A 12,665-nucleotide genomic window follows, 5' to 3' on the forward strand; every position below is an offset into this window, starting at 1 on the left:
GCATATTTTCCACTGGGGAAAGAACTGTTAGGTGCCACAGACAGCAGCAATTTGTTTTATTGGAATGATACTTCAAACTCAATGCCATAGTATCATCAAAAGTAGAACTGTTTGGAGTATGGCACTCATACTCAAGACGTGTATGTAACTACCAATGTTTGTTCTAGCTTAATCTCAACAGAGAGTTTAGTCACAACAAGAAGACTAACCCATCCATCTATGAGCTTGATTTCTATTTGCAATCTTGTCAATGATTAACTGCTAAAATTGTCACTAGGTACAAGGCTGTGACAATACAGTGAAATTAAAAGCAACTCCAAGTTCTCCATAGAATTATCAAATACAGCAATGATGTCCATGAGCATCAATAGTTATTGATGCAATAATTCTTATTTGCTCTTACAACCTTCGCAAACTTGGTCAGAAAAATAAGGCAGTAAATACCATGTCTTACATTATATATTGCTCTATAGTTAACTAAGCACTTTTTCCCTTCCTTTCTTCCTTCTATTGTCCTACAAATACTTTTTACATTCCTATTAAGTACAATGCAATGGATAAATGCTATTTCATTTGGTCCTTGTACAATCCTCTAGGATAAGAAGGACAACATAAGGGAGGAAAAAAGGTTCACAAAAAAAGTTACCCATTAAGTGTAATGCAGGAATAGACAGAGTTGGAATTACAAGCCAGATTTCCCAATTCCTCATCTAGTGCTGTCTGAGAACATTACATCTCAAATGCACTGACTTTTCAGAAGGCACTAGGTAAGCACCAAACAGGTGAAGGAAAATCTACACTTATCTTTGGCAGTTTTCCTCTGTTCTCCATCACAACGGTCGGGACACCAATAACCTCCTCCAGCATATAATCTAAAGGATCCTTTTTGTTTTCTTTTCTTTCTTTTCTCCATTTTGCACAAACCTAAACTTCCAACCAAAATTAAAAGGATTTATATTTCTCCCCATAATAGTCTCTTTCTCCTTAAGCTGTCTCACCTTGGGCTGTGCTGCTTTCTCTAACAAGAAATATCAGATACTTGTCAATCTCTCCAGGACTCACAGGCTCCAACCAAATTTGCTACCCTGAGCCACAAAGATCATGCTCCAACCACACTGCATGACATTTCCAATGCATGACATTCTCTCATTTAAAAGATCCTCCTTCTCTACAATTCGTGCACACATCATGACTAGCACAATATGGCTCATACTTGGTTAACACACATTACAGTTGTACAAACATATACATACTCACATTATAAGGGCTGCTCAATGCTTAAAACCTTTTCCCTTTTGGCTGCTCAATGCTTAAAACCTTTTCCCTTTTGGCCATAACTCAGTGAACTGTAGTACCTATTTTTCTAATAATAGCTTTATTGAGATATAATTTTTATATGATATGATTCACCCATTTAAAATGTACAATCAATGGCTTTTAGTATATTCAGATAGTTTTGCAACCATCACTTCAAACTAATTTTAGAATATTGTCATCACTGCAAAAAGAAACTCCAGTACCCATTAGTAGTCACTCCCCCACCTCTCCCATCTCCCTTAGTCCTAGGCAACCACTGACCTACTTTCAGTTGTCATAGACATGCCTATTCTGAACATTTCATATAAATGGAACCATATAATATGTGGTCTTTTGTGACTGGCTTCTTTCACTTAGTATAATATATTTTTTCAAGCTGCCTTGATCTGCTCATTCAACTATGTCTTCCTGACAACTTTTCCTGGAGTAACTGGTCAATAAAAGTAAACCAACATACCAATTACAGGGATGGGCTAGAGAGGAGAATTCCTTACATAGTCCCTTGGAGGATCTGAAGCCCACACCCCTAGAGCTTGTCCACAAGCAGCATTCTGACACTGTCCCTCACAAAGTACCTCATGGCTTTTCTCTGAGGGAGCTGCAAGGACACTCAGGGTGTGTGTGTACCCAGGGGCAAAAAGGCAGTCTTAGTGAGGTCATCACACATTTAGCTATATCAACTCCTTTTTTTTCTTTTAAGGATGATCACAAATTTGGGTACAATATCCAGATTCAGGATCATCAGTCCAATTAAACTAGCTGTCTCTAATGAAACATTTACCAGGAGAAAAACATACTAGATTTCATGGAAGGTTTTATTCTTTTGTTTTGTGAAAACCTTGGCCACAAAAATAGTCCCCAGGAAGCCCTTCTAAATCCTAAAAGACAAGTGGAGGGACTGTTAATTAAATGTTTCATTAGTGTTTGCCATATAGTGAGCCTACTCATTTCAGTGAGGTCAAATTTATGATATAGCAGAGTTAGAATTTTATGTGCTCTATGTATACTTTATAGTACATTGGGGCACCTCATAAAAATCAATTGTACAGCACATTTATGCCCTTTTTAAGAAAAAAGACCTGGGTCATAATTTAAGATTTTAGATGATTAGAAAGGTTTATAATTTTTGCTTCTTTGCTTTTATGATCCACTGTGAGAAGAACTCAGTTGATGCCAAGACCTTGATCAGAATACCCCCGACTACATTCTTGTTTCTTCGGGAAAATACGCTTCACTTTTTAAGATGACCTCGATACAAAAAGTGGCAGCTGTCATTATACAGTTTCTTCTCTTAAGTTACTTTATTTAGGTGGTAGTGGGAATGATGTTTTTCAAGTTTTAGTTTAGATTTCCTCTCCTCAATATAATGACAGACTCCTTGTGAGCGCTGAATTCTGTTTCTTTTATTTCCTAAGTGATACACAGTGCATAGTAGGTGCTAAAGAAATAGGTTTTCAGCTTCACCGAACAAATACACAGAAATAGGAGCAGATGTGATGCTCTTATGAGAAGGCAAAAATTAGGGCATCCACTCTTATGCAGGCAAGCCAGGGCCCCTGTTCAATCTTACGGGGAAATCTGTTCAATTACTCAGTATCCTCAAAGCGTCTTCTTCAAATGAGCATGTTCAGGGGCTCAATCCATCTTCACTGTGCTATGGCAGATGAACTGTTCTAACATCTAATTCTTTTATAAAGCAGAAAATGTTTCTCAAGCTCTTTATGGCTGATTGAACTAATTTACTGTGGAACAGGCAGCAGCCTATCTTTAGATAAATGCTAATCAGAATGTTAGTGCTCTCTTTGGTCTGACTGCCACTATTACGCTGAAAGGGAAGGTCAACAGCCAATAAACCCAGTTAACAAGCCAGTCTGAACTTCACTTTAGCTTAACACTCTTCAAAGTTGCAGTCATTAAATCCATAGATTATTAGAGGCTGCCCTACTGTTTTCATTGCACACAAAGACAAACTTTCAGTACAGTCATTAATTGAATTAACATTGTCTAATCCAATTTTATAGAGTGTAAACTGAGATATGACCAAGGGGAAGGTCTTCTCAAATGCCCTCACAATAAACCAGGGGAATTCAGTCATCCAAGGTTAGACTCTGGCTAAACAGGGCCAGGAAACATGTCATGTTTATGGTTTCTTTTCCCTCACAGCCCTCTCTCCTTTTTCCTTCTTCCTTGAAATCTTTCAAGTAAAAGAAAGGCATTTTGTAGTTACAAGAGGATAGTTTTACATCACAGAAAAGCCAGACAGAGAAACAGTAAGGCCATTTGTATCACGGTTTCATACAACCCAGGACGACAATGCAGTCTCAGACAAGCAGTGGTGGGATCCCTTTCTATGAGATATGACTAGGATAATTAGCTCAATCCCGGACCGGTCTTGGTCCTGCTATAATAAAGGGCTGTCAAAACACTCTAAAGTAAGACCAAACGGCTTTAAGTCTAATTTAGAAACTAAAAACATATCAACATTATGCATTAGAGAGTTCTCTTTATAACAAGATGGGCAGCCAACTGTTTAGCCAACAGTTTTGATAAATATGAAGTGGCTCACTCCCTCACCCTTATCAAGGATGAGACTGGGCTCATCTTTGTTTATTTCCTAGTGATCAGTCTCCTCTTCTCAAGCAGAAGGAGAAGGTACATGGTGAACTACTTCCTTCAAGTGGAAAGTCAGCTGTTTTCTCTGTTTCTATCTGTTGGTACCAAAATGAGCAGCCTTAAAAGGCATATTGAAAACCTTAAGCTTCACAATACAAATTAGGTCTGCTCATCTAAAGTCATTACATTCATTAATATGAAAGGTTATAAGATGTTATAAGATATGTCATAAGAGGTTATAAGATAACACATTATAAGAATGATAATTTAAAACAAGTCTGAGTATTAATAACAAAGAAACCTCACACACCTGTTAAGAGTTTTTACTATGACAACATAAGAAGACATGACACTCGATGCAGAATTCAGTGGTTCTCATTTCAAAAAGGCCCATTTTCATCAGCGATGCAGCTAGGTAGGCCCCAGTCCCAACCACGTGATGCATCTGGGCTAACCATGGTGGCCCCACTCCACTGTCAGCGACTGGTTTAAGTGTGAGAATATGATACAACTTGGGGCCATAGAATACGTGGGGACTTTGCTGAGGTCTTCTGAAAAAAAATGTCCTTATACCTGATGAAAAAATAAACAGATGAAGACAGGCTCCTCTTCTTTTGGATATAGCATCTGGAACTTTTGCAACCAAAAGCATTTGAAAACAATGAGTGGCCTACATGGTAACAATCTAGGCCAAAGGTTGGCAAATTACAGTCCATCTTTTCAGTAAAAATTAAGTTTTACTGGAACACAGTCATATGCATCCATTTACATCTGTGGCTACAACAGCCAAGGTAAGTAGTTTCAACAAGGATAATATGACCAGCAAAGTCAAATATATTTACTACTTGGTCCTGCACAGAAAAAGTTTACATCTCTGATTCAGATTCATACCTCGTTATTTTTATTCTCAACAGGTAACCAATATACTAAAGTGTAAATTATGACAATAACCAAAAAAATCCATCTCATTTTTACCTTAAAACCTAGTTTAAGAATTATACTACTTTCTCAGAATATTCATAGGACAGAAATTACTATCGTATTTCAGCTGAAGCATCTTCTAGATTAAACAAATGTTTATTAAGCTCCTACCATGTGCTACAGTACAAGTTTGAATATAATACAATCTCTATACATAAGGAGCTCAAAGAACAGGCAGGCAGCTCAACTTCACAAATAATATGAAAAGGGAGAGGGCATAGACCTAGTTTGTATTATACAGAGGTAGCCAGTCCTCTGTATCTCTGTTCTGTATCTACAATTGCTTCTGTTTTATGATGTTTGTTCACTTGTTTTCCCTTTTAGATTCCACATATAAGTGAAAGTATATGATATTTCTCTGACTAACTTATTTCACTTAAGCATAACATCACCTAGGTCCATCCATGTTGTCACAAATGGCAAGAATTTATTCTTTCTTATAACCAAGTAATATTCCACTGTGTGTATACACACACACATACCACATCTTCTTTATCCGTTCATCTATCAATGGGTATATCTGTTAATTTTTAATACAACAATCATGGGGTACATACTATTATTACCTCCATTTTACAGACGAGGAAAGTAAGGCACAGAAAGGTAAAATAACACTTGTCCATGGTCTATAGCTGGGTATAGCCAGTCAGTCTAGCCCCAGAGTTACATTCCTAGCACCATCATCTACTGTTACAGTTAAATACATTCTAAAATGAACCAACAGAGGCTAAGGGCTAAGGAAAAAAAAAAAAAAAGGAGCCTGTGAGGAGAACCATTCATTAGCCCTATTTAGCTACAGGACAGTGTGCTGGGAGTAACAGAACCGAAAAAGGGAGTCATGGCCGTATTACTAAAAGATCTTCAAAGTCAAGCAGAGAAGTTTGTACTCAATCCACAGGCAATGGGGGCCCTAAGGAATCTTTCTCAGGGTGATAGGAATGCTGAATGAAAGTAAAAGTAGATGATTCTGAGTCAAAAAGATAAATTGAAATTTAAAGATTTAAAAAATCTAGGTAAGAAGTAATGTGGCAGTATAGCATTAAAAACAGAAAAACGAGGGAAACATATAAGAGAGACATGGGGGCTGAGGAAGGAGGAGGAACAAACGAACACAGTGGTGGTGAGCCCAGGTGATGGAGGACAGGGGGCATTCACAGAATGACAATCAAAGAAGAGCTGTGTTGTAGGGAGTAAAGATGAACAAAACTTGGATATGATGATTTACTGTGAAGTGAACCAGCCTGTTAGAAATGCTGTGTTGGAGATGAAGTTTCACTTAATACCAAAATATTGGGTGATTTAAGAAAGGGTATAGGTTCTCTGCTTCAGAGACAGACACTATGGCCTGTTTCATGCCAGGTCACCAGATCTGCCATCTAGTGGCCAGGAACTGGTCCACCAAGACTCTAAGAAATTTAAAATGTGAAACTGCCAGGGTGACACAGTAAGCAAAAGGGATAAATGATAGAAGAATACATAAGGTTTAAGAGGTTCCTAGAATGACTAATTCATAAACTAAAGTTGAGAGGGAGCCAAAAAGACACAAAGTAGAGAAAGAGGAAGTTGAATGAAAAAGAAATGAGATGGAAGAATATAGCTCTGTGTGTGTGGGTATTAAGAAAGGGTGGAGGAGAGACACAGGGAGAAGGAAGGGAGGGAGACAGAGAGAGACAGAGAGATAAACACAGAAAGAGAGAGAAGGTGAGAGGGGGAAGGAAGAGAGGGAGAGAATAAGAATCAGCGTAGACAGAAACCTAACAACTGATCAAGACCAACCCACAAGAGAATGATCGTATGACTGTCTTGGTTCTACTTCATATGAGGCCCTGCTAAAATAAGGTTTCTCACCCTAAATGTCTTCTTACTACTAGAAACAAACAAACAAACAAATCTAAAAGCAATGAGAGTGGGTCTTGGTTCCTTACAGCTAAACAAGCCAGAAGAGAAAGAACACAATTTCCCATATTCCCTGAGGTCTACTTAGGTTTATAGGACAAGTAAAGAACAAATGTCAGGAGTCTTTCTCATTCATTTAACTAATATTATCCAATTTCATTATATGATACTTCATTTCCTAAGGGCAAAGGAAATGTATCCATTAGGAACACAGATTTGACCTACTTTATTTATAGCACTCTTACATACCATGACATCAGTATAATCTTTTTGACAGTGTGTATCAGAATGTAAAATGCACATTCTTTTTTATATAATGTCTTAGGTTTGGTTCAAGCATCGGGGCAATTTCCCAGTTTACGTTGATGCTGCTGGTCCAAGGACCAGACTTTGAGAACTACTAACACAGGAGTTAGATGAAGACTGAGCAGTGAAGAAAAGCCCAAGGAACCATGAGAAGTAAGGAGAAAGTCAAAGAAGAAACAAAAACAAACAAACCAAAAAACCGAACATTTAAGGGATATCCCAAAGTAGTTAGAGTAGAAGGAGGAGAACCAGACAAACAAGAGCAGAGAATTTCAAGAAAGATGTTATCACAAGGATCCTAAAATAATTCAAAGATAAATACATTATATCGCAGCAGAACTAACCAGTCAATAGCCTCAACAAGCCAGCACCCTGGCACCTGCAGGGGCTTCATCTCCCAGCCAAGTCCATCTCTGTCTCTTGTCTCTCCCTCCTTTCCTCTGTCCTGCCTGTTTACAAAATAAAAAGAAGCACACAGGCGCACTCACTCACATATATTAAAGAACATATTAATTGTCTATGACTTTTAAAATGATAGCCCTTGCCTGCTAGCTATACAGCTCCTCAAAAATCTACAGTCATCTGAAGTTGGGAAACTTTTCCAACTTGTCAAGACAAAATTCATTGAAGCTAACTTGCCAGAACTCAAGTTGGCACATGGCGTGAGGCAAGCATCATCTACAAACATTCATACTGTTTCTTGCCAAACTGGAGGAAAGTGCCAACCTAGATCTCCAATTAGGCCTTGGAACAACAAGCAAGCCCTTCCACTGTGTGCATTTTTTAACATCCATCAGCACTGCTTCCAACGTGTGCTGGAAGGAGCCAACCTCCTCAGAGGAGACTCACAGGCTGCTCTCACCTCTGTCTGTCGAATTCCACTTCAAAGCGCCGACAGCCTAGTAAAAGTTGCTGGCAGTGACTAAAACTAGGCAGGGGAGGATGGAAGACAATGGCTGCGAGCCACCAAGAAGGGAAAGGATATTATTAGGACAAGTTTCTACAGATGAGGCGACCTCCTCCAGTGAAACCAAGGAGAGCTGCCTTGCCTTCCTTCTAGTGAAAAATCTGGCTGCAGATTAAGCAGTAGGCACCACCCGAAGCTTTGTGTGCCAGACCTGCAGCTGCACTGCCCATCCGATGTGACTGATTCGTCTGTGGGCTAAGCCAGCGCATTAAGAGTTTGGCAGGAGACAAGGAAGCAACCTATCAGTGAGAAAAATAGGCCAGAGGGCACTGGGAGGTGACCCTCCTTTCAACTTTTCATGCTTAGTTCAGAAAATATCTTGTCTGCTTGGCAGACAAGATTCCACTTTTTAGTTATCTCATCTGAAAAGCCAGGCTGCTCAGCATCCTGAGCTGCTTGTATCAAAAATATGCTTTGGTGAAAAAAGTATTGAGACATACTTTTCAACCAAGTAAAACACCACAAAATAAACAATGACAATAATAAAGAAGGAAATATTAGGGAGACAAGAGGACAGAGAAGAAGGGACATGAAGAGGAAAGACAGACAGAACAGGGTTTTTGAATCTTGAGCTCAATCACTGAATAGCCAGCAGCTCTGAGTCTCAGTTTCCTCACTCACAAAATAAATATAACTCTGTGTAACCTGTGGAACTGTTACATGAGATCATAAAGTATACAACAGAACACCCAACACATAATAGGTGCTCAATCATTGCTAGCTATTATTCTGATTATTATCCTGTTACCTGAAGTTCATTAACACTAATGATGTCGCATAAAGTTATCTGTGTGTGAGAGAGAAATATTGTGAGGAAAAGGAATGAGAGACTGATGGTTAATTTCATGTGTCAACTTGGCAACGCTGCTTGTAGCCAGTTATTTAATCAAACATGAATTTGGGTGTTGCTATGAAAGTATTCTGTAGATGTGGTTAATGCCTACAATTAGTTTACTTTAAACAAAGAAGATTACTCTCGATAATGTGGGTGTACCTCATCCACTCAGCTGAAGGCCTTAAGAGCAAGAACTAAGGTTTCCCAGGAAAGAAAAAATTCTGCCTCAAGATTATAGCATCAACCCCTGCCAAGTTTCTGGCCTGCAGCCTGCCCTACAGATTTCAAACTTGCCAGGCCCCACAATCAAGTGACCCAATTCCTTAAAATAAATGTTTTCTCTCCCCCACCAACATCCCTCCTATTGGCTCTGTTTCTCTGGAGAACCTCAACTGATACAGAGATAGGGAGATATAGAGACCAACAGAAATAAAGACAAAGTAATAAAGAGAAAGAAAAGGAGAGAGGAGAGAAAAAGATAAATTAGGTGGAACTATTTAAAGAACTTGGGGCTCCCTGTATAATTACTCCATGATTAATGGAAATGCTCACAGCACTGCCTCACGAAGTTAACCAACACCCAGAGGACTTTAAAAACATTGTAGTTTAACTATAACATCATGTAATACATATTGATCTCAATTCATTACATATTTGCTTCACTTTGTCACCTAGTACCTGCTCGTTTCAAGGCACACTGCTGCCTCAAGATTATGTTAAAGACATAATTAGGACTGACTGCACTTTAAGTAGCTTAGTTTTCTAATAAGGCCAGAACTGCCTTTTCAACCCAGCCCCTGGTCTTTCACTCAATATCAGACAAAAATGTTAATTATTAAACAGAACATCTAGGAATCCAGCACTGTAAGGGGAAAATATAAGGAGGGGGGAGCTAGCAGCAATGCAAAAGCACTCTTAAAAGTATTCTCATCTGTTTCAATGAGACCTGCCTGCCTATTAAATTAGTTCTTAAAGGAATTGTGTATACTTTATCATCTAGATACAGTCTTCTCTAAATACAGTTGATAAACCTCTCTTCTAATGTAGTTAATACAGTTTCTCTTGAGGTATTACATAAAGACATCACAGATTATGGGGGGGGGTGTCTAAAGATCTCTGACTTCCTTTTTTTTTTTTTTCTTTAATGGTCAATATACTTCTAATTGTACAAAAACTATGTTAGGTTGGTCTGGATTTACAGCAGAATGGATACCCAGACAGATTCAATTCAGACCAATTCTCTAGTTGAGAGGCTCTCTTTGGTATGTTTATTATTTCACTTGGAAACCATTTCAGTGAATTTAAAGAGCCTTTAGTTTAGTTTAATTTAGTTTAATGAATGTTGCTTCTAATCCTCCAACCAAACTCCAGACAAAAATAAGTAAAACACCATTCATAAGTCCTCATTATGGTCCAGGAAGTCTTCGAAATGCTTTGTATTTACTAGTTCATTGTCTCCACTATACAGATGAAGTCATCAAGGCCAGCAAAGTTGAGAAAATTGCTCATGGTCACATGGTTGGCCGGAAGGCAGACTCCCAAACCCTGGACCCTCTCTGCCTTCCATCAAAATACCATCTCTGCACCCAGAAACAGAGAGAGTGACACAGATCCATTCTGATCTCTAGAAAGGAATTTAAGAAAATGACATTCACCAAGGAGAGCAGTTTGTAATGCTGTGAGGAACTGGCAAAGCCGTCATTTGGCTCTGATGTAAAGTGACAAAGAAAGTTACTGACGGTATCACTTAAGTTTCTCTGTTTCTCCAACTGATTAGAAATTAAGGTGCATTTATCATTAGTCATAATGATCTTATACAAACACATCCTTAAGTCAAAGTACATCAAGAAATGTTGCCTGTACAAATGCTTAGTTCGGAGTTAAAGGCTAGGAGGCAAACCATGCAGCCCTAGATCAACAATGAATGTTACTTCTCAGGCCTTTCACCCCCTTAATTGAATGGCAGGCTTACTTAACTGTCCCCTTTGAAGTGATTTAGTGACTTGACTAGTGGGTGTTAAAATCTATTAGCCTAACACCCACAAAAGTTCAGAGAACAGCCTCTGTGGCAATAAACAGTAACAAGCCAAGGCTCCTCCCAGATACGACCTATAGATCTGCTCATCAGTCTGGGGTTTTGGACAGCTGTGAGGTTCTCATCCAGTTTAGTTACTGTCAACTCTCCCCTTCCTCCGCTGTTTTGCCCAATTATGGCAGACTGCAAAATATGTTGTCTAGTGGCCTCTTTGTCAGTATTTGATTGCTTTCCATGTAAAACATGCTATTAAGTTAATCACAAATTGACTCTCACCACAAACACCTTTTAAACAGGTCAAATTAAGATAAAAGTCCATGTTCTTTGCCTCTGTGAAACTAGGACACTAAACCAGACATTAATGTCAGCATACAGATTAAATGTCATTAAAGCCAATTTGTCACCTACACACATTTATCTCAATTTAATAATTAGCTAAAGGTCAGAGATAAACCTGTGTTTTGAATCTACATTCCCTTTCCTTTAGGATTCAAAGCAAGGCTGAAGGCTGTATGCAAATTTGGGTAATCTTAAATAAACAAGCCAATTTGGAAAAAGTCAACAGAGTTAAATACTAGCAGCAGATAGCAACCCAAGAAAGGCAGACAGAAGCAGAGGAAAGAAGGTAAGACCTTAAGTTCTGAGCATCACAGCTTTATGAAATGATTTGTCTTACCTACCCTTACCCTAACCTACCAGATAATTTGACCCTTTCCGCATTATTTTACTGCCGTCAATACAGTAAGTATTTGTTCTATCTGCACGCTGCAGCCTAGAAAATACATAAAGTCACGAGAGTAATGAATTCAAGATGCTCAGTCAGGAGTAGTGGAGGGGGCCTCTTCAATCCAGGGACAAATAACCTCTTCTCCTTTGTTCCCCATTCCTCTCAGCTTTACATTTCTCAGAACGTAATCTTGTAGTTAAGAGCAAGTACTTTAAAAGCAGGTTAATTCTGACAGAGATTAAATCTAGATAATTAAAAGAAAGTTGCAATAAGACCTTTAGAGAAGTTAGGGAAAGGTCCTAAAGCTTTTTCTACTGGGAAGAAATTCTTGGGGTGGGGGCAGTGGGTACAGGAAAAAAGAAAGGAAAGGGAGAACCAACCACGTGAATTCTGGCTAAGAAGTCTTTGGATTCTACCCCTAGGAGTACTCAAGATTCATTAGACAACAACAACAAAATCTCTCTCTTTGTGCAACATACTGTGAATATAATAATGAAACAAACACTGCCCTCATGAACTGACACTTTCTCTTCTGAGGAGTCTGGAAACAACAGGTAATTGCTAAAGAATGTTTAAGCTGCCAACTTTGAGGGAACTCAAGGGAGCAGATCTTAAGAGTTGTCCTTGACCTATGTGGGATGCAGGCGAGAGTAGAAGTAGGGTTTCTTCAAAAGGCAACAACACAATTTTGATTTGTTGACATTACATTCCATTAAATGCCTTTCTAAAGCAATGTTTGGTGTTGGTTTGGGAAGAGGTATAAGTGGGTGGCAGGAACCTGGCAAAAGTCCTGTGTTGAAGAATGCAATCTCAAGTAGACACCATATCCTATGCATTAATGAGTCTCTGTGTTTGGCAAAGATAGTCAACAAGTATTTCTGGTAAGAACTGCTCCACAGCAAGTTGCACTAATATTCTCTTTTACCTTTCTCCCCTATCCATCTTGGACATATCAGACCTGTGTGATCTAGTCCAAATGTGAACACAA

At 38.8% G+C, this 12,665-nt stretch overlaps 1 protein-coding gene across 1 annotated transcript in view; it reads right to left on the reverse strand.

The window, feature by feature from the left end:
* Nucleotides 1-12,665, reverse strand: part of AUTS2 (activator of transcription and developmental regulator AUTS2) — a 1,021,658-nt gene that overhangs the window by 641,659 nt on the left and 367,334 nt on the right.

This window comes from Camelus ferus, chromosome 18 (genome assembly GCF_009834535.1).
Source record: "Camelus ferus isolate YT-003-E chromosome 18, BCGSAC_Cfer_1.0, whole genome shotgun sequence".
In the NCBI taxonomy this organism is placed as follows: domain Eukaryota; kingdom Metazoa; phylum Chordata; class Mammalia; order Artiodactyla; family Camelidae; genus Camelus; species Camelus ferus.